Source organism: Macaca mulatta, chromosome 15, assembly GCF_049350105.2.
Source record: "Macaca mulatta isolate MMU2019108-1 chromosome 15, T2T-MMU8v2.0, whole genome shotgun sequence".
In the NCBI taxonomy this organism is placed as follows: domain Eukaryota; kingdom Metazoa; phylum Chordata; class Mammalia; order Primates; family Cercopithecidae; genus Macaca; species Macaca mulatta.
Window position 1 is genome coordinate 39,291,932 of NC_133420.1, and position 16,367 is coordinate 39,308,298.

A 16,367-nucleotide genomic window follows, 5' to 3' on the forward strand; every position below is an offset into this window, starting at 1 on the left:
CCTGTGTTTTTTTCCACCTTTCAAGATCACTCTTGGTTGTTGAGAGAGAAAAGCTGATTCAAAGGACAGGAAGAAAAAAAGAAGAAACACGATGGTGGAGATAGATTAGACAGGGAAAATGAGGAAATGAGGGCAGGTGAGGGAGACAGATTATGATGAATAAACAGAAGAGGAGGTTTGCATAAAACAAAGGCAGAAAAAAAGAGGAGAAGGTGAAAGAGAGACATTTGATTACAGTTTGGGGCCTGCATAATTTGCCTTATACTAATAGAAATTGATTCTTAAAATAAAGGAAGAAGAAATGTTATGAACAAGTGTTTGTTAGCAAACTTGAGTACTCTATTTGAAAAGGCTTTCTGCCACTGTGATTTCTTTACTTGATACTTCTTTGTACTTGCAAAACAAAGACAGGAAACGAAAGTGGTTTTTTGAGTGTTAGGTGTTAGACACAGAGGTAAATACTTTTTGTATATTGGTTTATTTAGTTTCCAAGAAAACTCTGAAGGGCTATTGGCCCTATCAAGTTCCACAAATGATAAAACCTGAGACTCAAAGAGAGTTCACTCATGCAATATTCGCAGCTAGTTAGTGGGAGATCCATGTTTTGTGTAAGACCAAAGGTTTTTATTGCTTTTTTCCCATACATGACTGTTTTCTTTAATATCGGCATCCATAGCCATTGTATGATTATGCATTATTTGTTTACTGCTTATTTTGCATTTGCAGAAATAGGACTTCAAGTGGAATGCTGTGTATAGAACAACTGGCATATGGTAAGTATTTGATGTTGATTCAAGTGACCACAACATCCAGACATAAATGGCTAAACCTTTGTTATTCATAGAGAAAGGAATACCTGTAAAATGCCACCTGCTATTGGCTCTGAAGATGATAGTAGAAGTGGGACTGCTAGTAGGGAGTAACGAGAAATTTCCTGGCGTTTACTACTTCTAACTGTTCATATATATATATGTATATATATATGAATACTGTCCTTTATCAGTTAGTTTGTAGTGTAGGTTCATGCTGTTTCTGCATATTACTCTAGGACTTTCTGTTTCCTCCTGTGCCTCTGCATGCTTCAAAAATGGAAGGGCAGTGCAATAAGAAATGATTAAAGAACTGGAAATGGAAACTTGAGATGCAAGATTAAAGGGATTCAGCCTGGAGAAAGATGCCGGGCCGATTTAACAGTCTTCCAGTGCCTAAGAGGATAGTATAAGAAGGAAGGTGACCAAGTTCACATCAGAAAAGAAGAACCTGGCTTAGATTACAGTTTTCAAGACTAAGAGGGAAATTAACGAAGAACTGTCTGGCTACAGGTCCTTAGGCACAAAAGCAAGCTATATGGAGGAAACTCTTTTTTCCTTCCTGGATAGAATCATTAAATCAATATATGTTTTTATGCCTTGTATTGAAGTAGTTTGTAATAAATTCATTAATTACTTGTTCCTCTGCTCTATGTCAGACATTGTGATAAACATTTCTTCTTGCTATTCACTCAGAAAGAGAAGGTCATACCCATTTTTACAAATGAAAAAGCTGAGACTCAGAAGTGGAAAGTGATTTTCTCTAAGTCAGGCCACTAATAAATGGCAGGGTGAGGATTACAGACTGGGTCAATTTGGCTACAAAAAACAAAACCAATGAAAACAATTATAACAATAAACGTATGTACACGACTTCATCTTTGGAAGGCACATTGTACTAAGAACCTTTGTATATTATGTTATTTGAACCTTCCAACGACCTGACTTAGAATGGTTTTAAGTCAGCCTGGCATTGTGGCTCAACCTGTAATCCCAGCCCTTTGGGAGGCCGAGGCAGGTGGATCACAAGGTCAGGAGTTCAAGACGAGCCTGGCCAAAGTGGTGAAACCCCAACTCTACTAAAAATACAAAAAATTATCCAGGCATGGTGGCAGGCACCTGTAATCCAGCTACTTGGGAGGCTGAGGCAGGAGAATTGCTTGAACCCAGGAGGCAGAGGTTGCAGTGAGCCGAGACCGTGCCACTGCACTACAACCTGGGCAACAGAGTGAGACTCGGTCTCAAAAAAAAAAGTTTTAAGTCCCTGATTCTCCAGTGAGGAAGCACTGCAGAGTGGTAATGTTACCTTGTCAAAGTAATATATTTAGTAAGTGATAAAGCCAGGATGTAAACTAAGATCTGTCTCATTCTGAAGACCCTGATCTTCCCTCTATGTCGTGCCACAATTGCCTCTCAAAATTTTATATTAAGAGAGTTAAGAGTTTCCAATAAATCCTAAATTAGTATTTGTCATATAATAGAGACATTATAAATGTCATATAGGGAGAAGACAAGTTGAAACAAGTATGATAGGATGAGCAGATAGGGTATCATGGTAGAAGTGACATTTTAATGGGGTCTTTTATGATGGTTACGGTTCCCTCTCAGACATAAGAAGAAAAGTGAGATAGGTTAAGGAAACAGAAAAAATGTGCAAAAGTAACAATACAAAATATGCAGGAAACATAAGGAAATTGAAAAAATATAAAATATGTTGCCATGAATCTTTTCCAGTAATTTTGGGCACAGAGCATAGAAAGCTTTCAAGTGACTACTGAGCATAAGATAGTGGTGGATATGTTTTATTTTATTCCTAGACATAAAGAAAGCCCAGATTTTCCAAACCCCTTTGTGTCTCAGTAAGATAAGGTGACTGAGTTCTGGTGGTAGAATGTGGGAAGAAGTGCCCGAGCGATTCAACCAACTAAGAACTTTTATGAGTGAAAAAGCAGCCACTAAGTTAACGGTGCTGGCAGTGAAAGAAGTACTCCTAGCTTGGGACTGTATCTTTTAGACTGGCATCTTCCAAAGTGTATTTGTCATAACATTTATCCATAGAAATGCTCCATTATAATGATTTTTGTGAAATATGCCTGAATATTCATATTCAGGATATTATATCCCCTCTGAGAGGCTCGTAATAAATACCAGGTTATCGAGGACTGTGAGAAGTCATGTAGTAAAGCAACCTAGTAAAGTGTTTAACTTGATGTTTTTCAAACACATTTTCCCCAGATAACTCATTCTAGTAACATCTACAATATCCTGGGAAACTCATGATTTATAGAACATAGTGTGGGAAATCATGCTCTTGTCAATGTGGATTCACTGAAAATGTTTCACTAGAGAAACAACAGTTTTTTCTTTCTCCCTAAGTCATGAAATTTCACCCTGTGGTTGCTTTTACATTAACTCATCAACTTTTCTTTAAGGTAAGAGGAACTGCTAATCTGAGTCAGAGTTCAAAATCTCGTTTGGACTATACTCACTTATAATGCTCACCGTGCATTTAAATTCCACATGAATTGGCTCTTCCCATATGGTTCTTGCTTCTTACACTAGCATGGTTTCACTTCTGGGTCAAATGACAAAACTAACTCTCTCTCTCTCTCTCTTTCCACTTTCTCATTTGGCATAATTCCCTAGAATCCTAATTTCGAGATTTGTATTTTGAAAGAAAGTGAATAGGTGAAAGTAGGAAGTACTTCCCAGGCTTCAAATGTATGCTACTTCTTCCAACTCTATCTCACTTCAGGGTATAACATCCGCTTTAATTCTCTGCATGCAGCTTCCTCAAACCTTGCAAAGAAGGATTCTATTGCAGGTAAAGGGGGCCAATTGCTTCCAGTCCCCTGCCAGAGACATCACTGCATTTGAATTATGCTTGAATCTCCATCTCATAGCAACTCAGAGTTAAGGGTAAAATCACAGCAATTAAGCGGTGCTTAATGTATCTTTAGCACTTTGAAGAATCAATTTTTCATGAAATAATTATAATCTTAAGGGATATATATCTGAATATTAAATAGGACCCTTTTGTTAAAAAAAAAAAAAAAAAAAAAAAGGAAGCTGTGGTCCAGAGAAGTAAAATAACTCTCCAAAGGAACTGAGTAGGTAGATGAACTCCATCATCCCAACCCCATTCCTCTAAAGTTCCCTCCACGGGCAACCACTATGACTCTGTACATGATAACAATAATACAATGTTTACCTCAGGGACTAAACAAGCTATCAGTTTCCTCCTTTAGCAATACTAATTCCCATAAGATTACAGTAGCCACCAGATAAAAGATTATTTTATCATTGTTATTTTTATCATTAATGTTTTCAGATATTCAACTCACAATGTTCTTATCTGCTTTGAAATAAAGCAAGTATTCCTTTTGAGATATGTCAAATGATAAAGTGAATTGGAAGAATCATAGTCTAAATATCAGTCCTTTGAGTTACATGTTTACAAGAAGTGATATCATGTTTTCAGTTTTACAGTTTTAAAATACAAGCTATTATGAGGTACATTAAGAAATACTATGGAGATTTATGTATTAGTAGAGACTAAACTATCTAACAATAATAGCTTACATTTGCAAAGCACTTTTACCTATGTTATTTCCTCTGATCCTAAGATTAACCTGTGAAACCGGAAGAGCAGGGAATCTTATCCCTTTTTTCTACAAAATGAGAACATCTATACACTGTAAGATACAATAATTTTCCCAAGGTCACAAAGTCAGTAAGTGCTTGAGCCAAAACACACAGTCAGGCCTCCTCTTAGACTCATGCTCTTATTTCACCATCATATCTTTGATGTGATGAGGACAGTAGAGAAAAAACAGATTTTGGTATGTAATAGGTCTGTGTATAAACTCTCTGGCTCCAGTTATTCTAGCTCTGTGCCCAAAAAGAAGTCATTTCACCTCTATGAGCCCTCACTCACTTAATGTAAAATCAGGTAAAGAATACTTACTTTCATTGTTTCCAGTATTGAGACATCATCTGTCAAATGTTTGGAACATAGAAAGTTCTCAGCACATGTTAGTTCTCTTGAAATGCTGTGAGTCTAAGATTGTCTTTTGGAGAATTCTGATTTCAGTTTTAAAGGGAAATGAGCCTCACTATCTCAGGTTGGCTCTATGAGGCCAAAGATATTCTGTTACCTAACATGTTTATCTTCATTGCCTGGTATTGAGCATGATGCATGTGAAGTGTTTGGCAAATATTATTTTTGAAGAATGAATAAAGAAACAGTAGTCGTTTCTTCTTTAATATTTGTTTGGCCTCCTACACATATAATGCATAGTCCAAGGAGCATTGTGAATTTCTGGCATGAAACAAGATCCTTGGCCTCAGAGCCCTCCCAAAGAGCACATGATGAATTGCAGTATAAAGGCATGTACCCAAGAGAAAGAGACTGACCCAACAGGAACCCAGGGCATGGCAATTCAGCAATTCAGCCATTTCTGTTCCTGGATGCACCAGAAAACTTTGCCTTTCAGGAGACCTCATCTGTCAAAACTTTTGGCCTGTTCCTCTGGCAGCTATCTGTACGAGCCAGCCTCTTATTCCAAAAGTAAGTTAAGGACCTCAGCATTCCAGTCCTTGATAAATAAGCCCCTCTCTCTGAGAGCCTCAGTGACAGATAAATCTGTCCACCCAAGGGCATTTCCCAAGCGGGACGGGTTGTTTAAACTCCTTACCAGATTGCAGCTGGCACCCGCCACGTTGATTTTTCTCTCTCCTTATAATCATAATGGGATCTCAGCAATAAAGATGGATTTGTTAATTTCCATCCCCTTCTCACTTTCTCTTTTAATCACTGTCGAGCATAAATTAATTTCAGCTTAAAGAGCTTTCAACAAGATTCCGTCACTGTCTAGGGCACCTAAAGGTCAAAAAACAGGAGCCTCTGAAAACACTCATCAGTTGTTTGCCAGGAATAAACTTTTAGTTATTGACACTTCATTATTTCTATTTTGTCCATGGCAAGCTCGAGTCAGGAGAGAGAGAAACCAATCTGATCACCCACCTGCTATGTTGAGTGTCACATTTTCTTCCAGAGTCTTTGAGGAAGTGGACTAAAGTTTCAATATCAGGCTTGATATCATATCAGGCTTGATATCACTTGCATATTTCTTCAGGGTAAGATACAGAGTCAAGTTTTTGGGTCACCAGGCCTATTTAAATTCCAATTCTACTATATATCAACTGGGGTGCCCGGAGAAAAATACATAACTTCTGAATTTTTGTCATCTAAGACGTCAATGATTGTGTTCATCTTACGGAATCATTGTGTGAAATTGATGAGAGAGAAGTACTGAAAAGTACGGAGTATTGGCCTAGAATGTCAAGTATCTCACAAAATGTAGCCACAATCAATAGCATTTCCCTTAAGATGTCTACCATTTGAAAGTTTACTGTGAGACAGGGACTCTGATAAAGGGAAAAAATTAGAGAAACATGTAGGATCACTAAGGAATGCTTCTTGTGTCTTACCATGGACAAGGGTCAATAATGTGGTATGGAAAAGCCTTTCTGAGTGACTTGTAAATATAAACCATCTTCCATGCTCTTTGCTGGACATTGGAGTAAAGTTTGGTGTTACTCATATCAAGCTTATGTCTCATTTCTGCTACTTACTAATTATGTGTGATCTTGGCAAATTAATTCCGTCTGTGAGCCTTAGGTCTCTCAACTGTACTATAGGTAAAGCACTTCCCGTATTTGATTATTCATGAACATCAAATGACATGATATATCCTATTAATAAACAGACAAATTTAGGAATACCAATAGTAAGTCTGCTTTGTAATCTACATGTCACTACACAAAATGATAAAAACACTAACAGTAATATTTAATACATATGGCACATTCTATGTGCTAGCAACTTTTCTAAACACTTTATATAAAGTAATTTATCTAACCCTCACTGAAAACCACATAATGGAAGTGTCAGTGTTGCCCTCGTCTTACACATGTGAAAACAGAGGTCAAAGGAACCATTTAACTTTCCCACTGTTATGTATTTAATAAGTAGTGAAATCAGGATTGAAAATCTGTGTAATCTGCATTCAGAGTCTGAGCTCTTAAGGATTTTGTACCCTGCTTTGGTTGGATCAGGGGAAGAAGATGCTAGTCTACCTAACTAGCTACTAATAATGTGGTATGTCATTACCATTCTGGTTTTTCTTTTATAGCATTCATTTATTCTGCATGTATTTATTGAATGTCTACTGTGTTCTAGGCATTAGTTAAGTTGTTGGAGATACAGTAGGGAACTAAACAGACAAACCCTTCTGTTTTTGCAGAGTTTATATCCACTGGTATTAATGGCTAGAAAAGGCAGATGTGGAATTATAATAAAAAGGCATAGATGAGGAACTTCTGGGGCCTGATCGTAATAGCAGTGCAACACTCTGGAGACACTTCAGGTCTCAAAACCTTATATAGAACTCTTATAACTGCAGGCTAAGAATTGTGTGATTTCATGCTCATGACAACCCTGGGAACCAGATACTGTTAATACATGCATTTTGCATATAAGGAAATAGCTGCATAAAGGGATCAAGTCACCTGTATAAGAATATATACAGGAAGTATTAAAGCTAGACTTTGGATGCAGGTTTGCCTAAGACAGGACCTCGAGGTTCTAAAGTCCTGGCTATATGGACTCTGATTTAATTGCAGTATTTATTTAAATAAGAGCAGTGCAGACCAGAGGATTCTTCTAGAATAATTGTTCTCAAGCCTTTAAAAACACATTTTGTCTTTCTAAAGTTTTGTCTCCTTTTCCTCCTCAACCTTAGCTCCATTCTGACCACTGCACACACCCCAAATATGTAGATTCCAGAGTAAGCCATTTCAAAATTATTTCTAATTGTGCTCTCAACTCAAAAGTGTCAGGTACATGCATGATTTCTCCCAAAGATCTGTAAATAAGGATACGAGGTGTGGAATATATTACTCTGGAGCTGATGGGGCTGCAGAGGTCAAAATAAAGTAAAGACAAAGGGTTCGGAAAATGAAATTCAGTTAGTATTTGGTCATTTTGAGTGTGATGTATTTTGATTCTGGACTTGGGCTGCTTTCATTAAACCAATGTCCACAAGGGAAGTCTTTACCTTTTTGTTTGTTTGTTTGTTTGTTTTTTCTTTTTGAGACGAAGTCTCATTCTGTCGCCCAGGTTAGAGTGCAGTGGTGCAATCTCAGCTCACTGCAACCTCCGCCTCCTGGGTTCAAGTGATTCTCCTGCCTCAGCCTCCCAAGTAGCTGGGATTACAGGCACATGCTACCACACCCAGCTAATTTTTGTATTTCTTGTAGAGGCGGGGTTTCACCATGTTGCCCAGGTTGGTCTCAAACTCCTGGGCTCAAGTGACCCACCAACCACCTCAGCCTCCCAAAGTGCTGGGATTACAGGCATGAGCCACCGTGCCCACCCGCCTCTAATATTTTTAACACGTATTATAGAAATTACATTTGGCTCAGTCCAGTACGTCCAGGCTTCTATTCCAGATATTAAAGGAGAGTTTGGGTGATAGCCAAGTCTTAGATTTCTAAAGATGGCAAATAGTGGTAAATAATTTTTAAGGTTTAAAACCCATGTTTACATACATTATCTTGGATCATCCTTAAGACAACCTTGTTGGTTGCTCATTATCACCTCCACTTTATCAATGAAGAATGAGAAAATCGAGTATTTTATGGACTTTTGTTTTTCCCCAAAATATACTCTGATGAACATTAGACATTGTGCTAAGCCACTCCAGAGACCACTGAGGAAGAACAGGAGGGACTTAGCTGGAAGTGTCCCATTCCAGTCTCAACCAGAGCAAATCTGCTTTAGGACTTGTGCAATATTTATTGAGTGTCTTCCATATCACAGCCACTGTGTAGGGTGGTTCAAACAGATTTTTGACCAAGACAGACTTGAAGGCCCTTTCCTCTTGATGTCTTTGTAGCAGAGACTTAGATAAATGCATTAACCATTATTTAATTATATTTCTGAGAAGTGCTACAAAGAAACAGATCAAGCTGTATAATAGGAGCTGGGAGCATTGATCATCAATGAGATTTAAATTTCACAGAGTGGTTCATGTCTTTAAAGAGTTTGAAAGCCGTTAGATTAAGAAAATAATCCCACATTTATTTCCTTATTTATTATTATTTTTAAAAATAATCCCACATTTAATGAGATCTCAGGTAATTCCCAGAAAAATAGAAACTTTGTTGAATCTCATTTTAGCATCTACAGTGGACTGCTTATAAACAACAGAAATTTATTTTTCACAGTTCTGGAGGCTGGGAAGTTCAAGATCAAGGAAACAGCAGATTCAGCATCTGGAAAAAGACTGTGTTCAGATTCAAAGATGTGCCTTCTAGCAGTGTCCTCATATAGTAAAAGAGGCCACTGAGCTCCCTCAGACCTTTTCTTATAAGGGCATTAATTCTATTCATGAGGGTTCCTCCATGACCTAGTCACCTCCTGAAGACTTCTCTTCCTGCCCATCACCTTGGCAGGGGGGTGGGGGGCCAGGGGTAGGATTTTAACATAGGAATTTTGAGAGGATGCAAACATTCAGATCACAGCAGATACCAAATGTGTAATAAAGATTTTTTTTCCTCAATAATGATTTTTTAAAAATTGTGTAAGGATTCCTTTTAAAATAAAGTTTGTTGTGTATAATTAAGGTATACACCATGCTGTGGGATACACACGGATAGTAAAATGGTTACTATAGTGAAGCAAACTAACATATTTTACATAGTTACACATTTTGTTTGTTTGTTTTGGTGGCAAGAGCAGGTAAAATCTATTTATTCAGTATGAATCCCATACACGGCACAGCTTTATTACCCAGAGTCCTCATGTTGTATATTAGATCTCAAGACTTACTCTTTCCACATATCTGCTACTTGGATTCTATTGTATTTATTTGGTCTGTCAAAATAATTGGACATTAAAAAAATTAGAGTTTTTAAAACCTACTAATAGTGATAATGACTCAATTTATTATATCAAAATATAAAACAATAAAAGTTTGTATTTAAAAAGTAGAACTTATCACACAAGCACTTCCTTCTACTATTAAATTCTATATTGATAACACCATTTCAGGAGGAACAGCTTAGTATTGACAATCGTTTTAGTTTTGGTTTCAGTGTATTTTTTGTGTTTCATTAGTAAGTTTGCTTCGGTGGTAGACATGTACAAGCCCTATTTTGAGAAGTACATGCTTAGATTTACACTTGAGTAATGTTATAATGAAAATAATTAAAACCTTCATGGGTGGTCCACAAACGATTGTTTACTCTTTAAATGAGAACTTTGTATTACATTAATTTGCCGTTGATGAGAAACACTGAACTGGTTTTGGCTGAGAAAAGGGCAAAACAAGATCTATGTTAAAAAAATATTTATCCACCACAGACAGAATGGATTGGAAAGGAACTAGGGGGGCAGGGAGACCAGATAGGAATTTTATTTTGTGGGAGAGACAGTATGAAAGCCTGAATCAATATAGAGACATTTTGGTGCAATAATAAACTCTTGTTACTGGTAATGATGATGATCATTTAGTAGCACAGAAGTTGCACCTCTGTGCCAAATACTTACAAGGTCTGTAGATTTCAGGCCAGAAATTAGTAAAGGGGCATTTTGTCAAGCTTAATTCCTTGTTATAGTTGTCTTCAACGGCCATTTGTGGATTTGACTTGATTACTTTGTGTGCATTACAACCCAATTAAATCCAAGCCATGTCTTCACAGAGAGCTAGGTCTATGAAGACAACATAACAAGGGCAATCTTTAGAATATCCCTACCATAATTCATCCTCATAATTCCAGGCAAGAAATCTGATTCAGAAAACTGCGGTTAGGAAGGCGATGGAAAGGATTGCTTAGTGATAGGAAAATGACCAGCCAGAATTTTATTTCTTCTAATGCTATCAGGTCTGAGAACTACAAAGGGAGAGAAATGACCAAAGGGAGATATTGTTCCCTCTTCACAAATATAAATGAGTAAATGGCAATTCCTGTTCATTAAAATTCTATGCAGATAAAGAATAAAAATTTGTAGATAATTAGCTGATTTCTTTATTTGCAGAAACTCGGTTGAGCATAAATAAAGAATGGCCCAGCTATCCATGCATGTGGTCATCGTCTACAAATGGAAAAATCTGCTCATCACCATTATATATAATTTTTCATGTCATTTGCTTTGAAGCACTAACAAAAAGAAATATACAATTAGAAGAATGAATGCTGCTTCTCTATTCATTGCCCCGACTTTTGCCTCAAATACAGCACAATCAGAAATGATGCCATTGTCTCCAATTTTGAAAACACAGTGGCAAGAATATCGATATCTTCTTAAGACCACATGCTTATTACTAGGTCTCAGGACAAGCATGAACCCCACAACCAAGTGAGGTCTCATTAATTTCTATATAATCTCAGATTTGTAAAATGTCATGCAGATTGCCCATCATGCCATAATCATGTCATGTATCATAATCTAATATTCAAAGCCAAGAGGGGCTTTTTTAATTCTGTGAGGGTCCACACTCTTTGTGTCTTGCTTTTGTTTCTCCTCTAGCCATGAATGACTCAAATTGATATTAGGCTCCTCCTGAGTCTTTAGCCTCAATCACATCAAAATGATGTATTTTATTATTCAAAAACACCTATTATATACCTTTTAGTGTTAATCATTACTTTCTCTGCACTCTCAACTATTACAGATTTGTTCAGATTACTTCTAATTTATTGTCATCATTATAATTAATCTTGTCTGATAAGAGACTGAAGATCGTGATTGTACTTTGTCTTTTTTTTTTTTTTTTTTAATCCTTTTCTTGGACTCTTCCAGTACACTGGACAAAGTAAGTTTCCAAAAGCTTAAAAAGTTTTCCAGCTAACACAAACCTTTCATAGAGCCTTTGCTTCCTTTGATTTTCTCAAGTACTTTATGATTTATTCTAACTTCATAATTGAGGCATAGGAGTCTTGAAATAATGTTACAAAGATCCTCAGTCACACAATTTACAGGTGATATGGTGGAATAACAATTAAATTTGAGACCAAGATACCAGGACTCTTTGCTCTACACCATTTGTGGAAAGTTGAAAACATGAGTTCCAAAACACCACAAATTTGGGACTCAGTTTATCTTTCATCCAGTGTTTTCCAGCTCCACTACTCAGAAAGTTCAAGAGGTCTTTCTGTTATGCAAAAGGAGATATTTAATCTATGTGTGTTGGCGACAATTTCTTTACCCCAGAGTAAGAGATGGCATGTGTATATTTAAGAATACAAGGGGCTGGGCATGGTGACTCACACCTATGATCCCAACACTTTAGGAGGCTGAGGCAGGAGGATTACTTGAGCCCACAAGGTTGAGACAAGTCTGGGCAACGTAGTGAGACCTTGTCTGTTAATTGTTTGGGTTTTGTTTTGTTTTTTTTTTTTTTTAAATCACAAGAGATTCTATTGTAAAATAATATGAATCACTTAAGATAAATGAAGACCACTCAGGAGCTTACAGAATCAGGCCTGGGAATCGTGCTCCTAACATCCAGTGTATTATTGAGAATTTAGGATAGTACAGAAACAAAGACATTTCAAAATACAGTGGTTTAAATGAGTTATTCATTTGTTTCTCACAGAAAAGCTCAGAGGTCAACAGATAGGGCTGCCATATAGCCTTCGAAATTATAGGTTACACTTGTGAACATCTTGATGGTGATTTCCGTGGAGAATGTGCTGGGCACGTGAAGAAAAGAAAGTTCTCCTCCATCAAATGCAGAACACAGGCTGGGCGCGGTGGCTCTCTCCTGTAATCCCAGCACTTTGGGAGGCCGAGGCGGGCACGTCACGAGATCAGGAGATGGAGACCATCCTGGCTAACACGGTGAAACCCCGTCTCTACTAAAAATACAAAAAAATTAGCCGGGTGTGGTGGCGGGCGCCTGTAGTCCCAGCTACTCGGGAGGCTGAGGCAGGAGAATGGCGTGAACCCGGGAGGCGGAGCTTGCAGTGAGCCTAGATGGCGCCACTGCTCCAGCCTGGGTGACAGAGTGAGACTCCGAGACTGTCTCAAAAAAAAAAAAAAAAAAAAAAGAAAAAAGAAAAAAAAAAAAAAAAGGAAAAAAGAAAAAACAGAATGCAGAACACCCACATTGTAAAGGCGTTTTGAGAATCCATTGGGATAACATTGATAAAGTACTTTTCCTGGTACCTGCACATAGTGGGCACTTTAAACAGCTAATTCTGTAGTCTCCGTGCTCTTATTTGTTTTAGTAATGGTAGCAATGGCTGTCTCCTCTACTTTCTCTTCCTTCTCTACTTATTTTTTACACCTTTCATTTCTTAAAACTTAATCAGGAAATATACTTTCCTTCATGAGAATTGCAGCATCAAAGATTGAGTGAGGCATCAAATTAGGTGTTCAAGAATTTCTTACTAAATTTTAATTGGATTTTCCATCAGTAGCGTTTGTCATCACCACTCCCTCTCACCTCAGAGTAGACACTAGCCAATATGCCCAGAACTTCAGTAATTTTATACTCAGTTGGTTAAATGCTGCCATCTTTGCTAGGATTATATGCACTGGTTCTTCTACACATGTTAAAAACAAACAAATCAACCTTCAAATTCAGCAAGGTGCAAGGAACAGAAGGAGACAGTGACTTGTACATTTTTCCCTTCTTTTTCCCTCCATTCACTCACTGTTCACTTCTGCAATGTATAATCATTCTGGGTTCTTCTTTTTCTCCTCTCTAAACCCATCATATACACACAAAAATTTATTAACTATTTTAAGTTTACTTAGTATCTCTTGTGTGGTTTTATGTATTATTCCCAAGAATGCAAATTCTGACCGGTGTCCATACCATTTTCTAGATGTCTCTTTTATTCCTTTCTATTTAGGACTAGTGGCATGTTTAACTAGAATGAACCTCTTCTCTCTCTCCCTTTTTCTTTGTTCTCTTCATGGCAGCTTTCAACTTTATACAGTAAGTGTAGTGTCGTGGAATACTGGGTAAAATTTAGATTAAGGTAAAGTGAACTGGAATCTTACTCTAATATTTGAAGTCTAGGGCTTATGAATTTTCAATGGCTCTGCTATGGCCTGAATGCTTGTGTTCCCCCATAGTTCACATGTTGGAATCCTAACCCTCAATGTGATAGTATTAGAGTGTGAGGGCTTTTGAAGGTAATTAGGTCATGAAAATGGAGCCCTCATGAATGGGAGAGTGTCATTATAAAAGAGACATAAGAGAGACTTTTAACCCATGTGAGAACATAGCAAGAAAGTACTGTCCAAGAACCAGTAAGGAAGCCCTCAGCTGAATCTGCTGGTGTCTTGATCTTGGACTTCCAAGCCTCCAGACCTTTAAGAAGTAAATTCCTGTTAATATAAGCCACCCAGGTTACGGTAGCTCATTATAGCAGCCCAATAAACTAAGACAATCTCTGTAAGTAATTTATTTTCGGGGCCATCCATTTGTAAGTACATTTGGCCCTTAAACAACACAGGTTTGAACTGTGAGAGTGTACTTCTACTTGGATTTTCTTCTGCCTCTGCTACCCCTGAGATAGCAAGGCCAATCCCTCCTCTTCCTTCTCTTCCTCTGCCTAATCAGTATAAAAATAATAAGGATGAAGATCTTTAGGATGACCCACTTCCACTTAAAAAATAATAAATGTATTTTCTCTTCCTTATGATTTTCTTAATAACATTTTATGTTCTCTAACTTACTTTGTTGTAAGAATTCAGTATATAATAAATATATATAACACAATATTTATTGACTATTTATGTTGTTATGTTATGTTGTTAGTATGGCTTCCAGTCAACAAAATGTTATTAGTAGTTGTATTGGGGAAGTTAATTATACATGGATTTTTCAACTACACAGGGAGGTCCATTCCCCTAACACCTGCATTGTTCAAAGGCCAACTGTACATATTTCTGTTAACTCACTTCCTCTATGCCATAATGTCAAGGCTTCATTTATCTCACACTGCAAGATAATAACTACCTGCCTTGTGATACTTAAAACAGTTTGATTTGGAGAGACCCTATATGCCAATGAGGGGCATCTTCAATCAATTAATTATTGACATCTTTCCCATAGGTTTTCTCTTTTCCATAATCTATAGCAAAACAATTGACAAATGGTAGGTTTCTAATAAAAGTTTCATAATGAATGTATATATAAATTAATATATACTGTGGACAAGAAAATTCAACAAGCTGCATACCTCCATGATTCTCTTGCCGTGGTATGGGTATGCAAAGATCTCCCAAGACAAAGTGATCAAACTGAGATTAGAGAATCATCTCCCAAGACATGCATATAATCCTGTCATATTTAATTTTCAAATTATAGAGCACAACCCATTGGTAGGTTACAAAAGTACTTTCGGTGGGCTGTGAATTAAAATTTAAAAATCACATTTATTTTACCATTGTTTAGTATTTCAAGGTGAATTATGAACGAATTTATATTTGTATAAAATTTATTTATGAATTATCTTCGAAGAAAGATACTGGTGGTCACCAACATCAGATATCAATGAATTGAAAATTAATACCTAGCTAAAATTTACTGAGGACTCTATTTCATTGCTATAATAAAATTTCTGGTGTCATTTCACTTTTGGCAATGGTGAAAATCTCCCACATATATTTGCACACCAGAGAGCTGTAGTCCCCAGAGTTTTAAAGCGAGATACCATTGTGTCATTTGTGCCACCTTAGATCAGCTGTGGTTTCCACCTGCTGCTATATGTACATTTCAATTTGAGTTATTTTTGATTTATTGCAACGATGATGAAAGCAATGAATTGAGTTTTTGGCTATTACAACATGGTACACATTGATACCACCCTCTATTTAGTCATGCATTCATTGTGATTTAAATAAGATTGTTCATTTAATTACTAAAAGAATCAGTATATTCTTCGCATAATCTTTCACCCTCTACATATTTTCTACGCAACTGACCTTCCAGGTTGTTCCCTGGAGTTGATTTCCCAAAGATGGGATGAGAAAATTTTCCCTGACATCCGTAGACATAATCGAGTATCTGTGAGATCTTTCTCTATCACTAGATATTTAGCTTTCTTGGAGCAATCATATTGCCTCTTTCTTGATGCATCCTTAGTGTTTAGAACAGCATTTATCGCATAGTAGGTGTTCAATAAATTTTTGTTACATAAATTAATATATAGAGTTTTAAAAAATCATACAGATTAATCATACAGATTTAAATATACATTTTAAAATTATATATTATTACTTAATATTTTCACACTTAAAACTTCTTCCAATCCTCCCAGTAGCACTAGGTAGTAAGCAAGGCAGCTAATGCTATGATTTTGTATGTTTGCAGGTGATGAAATTGAGGGTTGAGAATAATTCCCCAATATTAAGAATCCACAAGGAGAACTTTGTTAAAGGATATAAAACTACAGATAGTGAGGAGGAATAAGTTCTAACACTCTATGCCCTTGTAGGATGACCATAGTTAATAATAGTATATTATATAG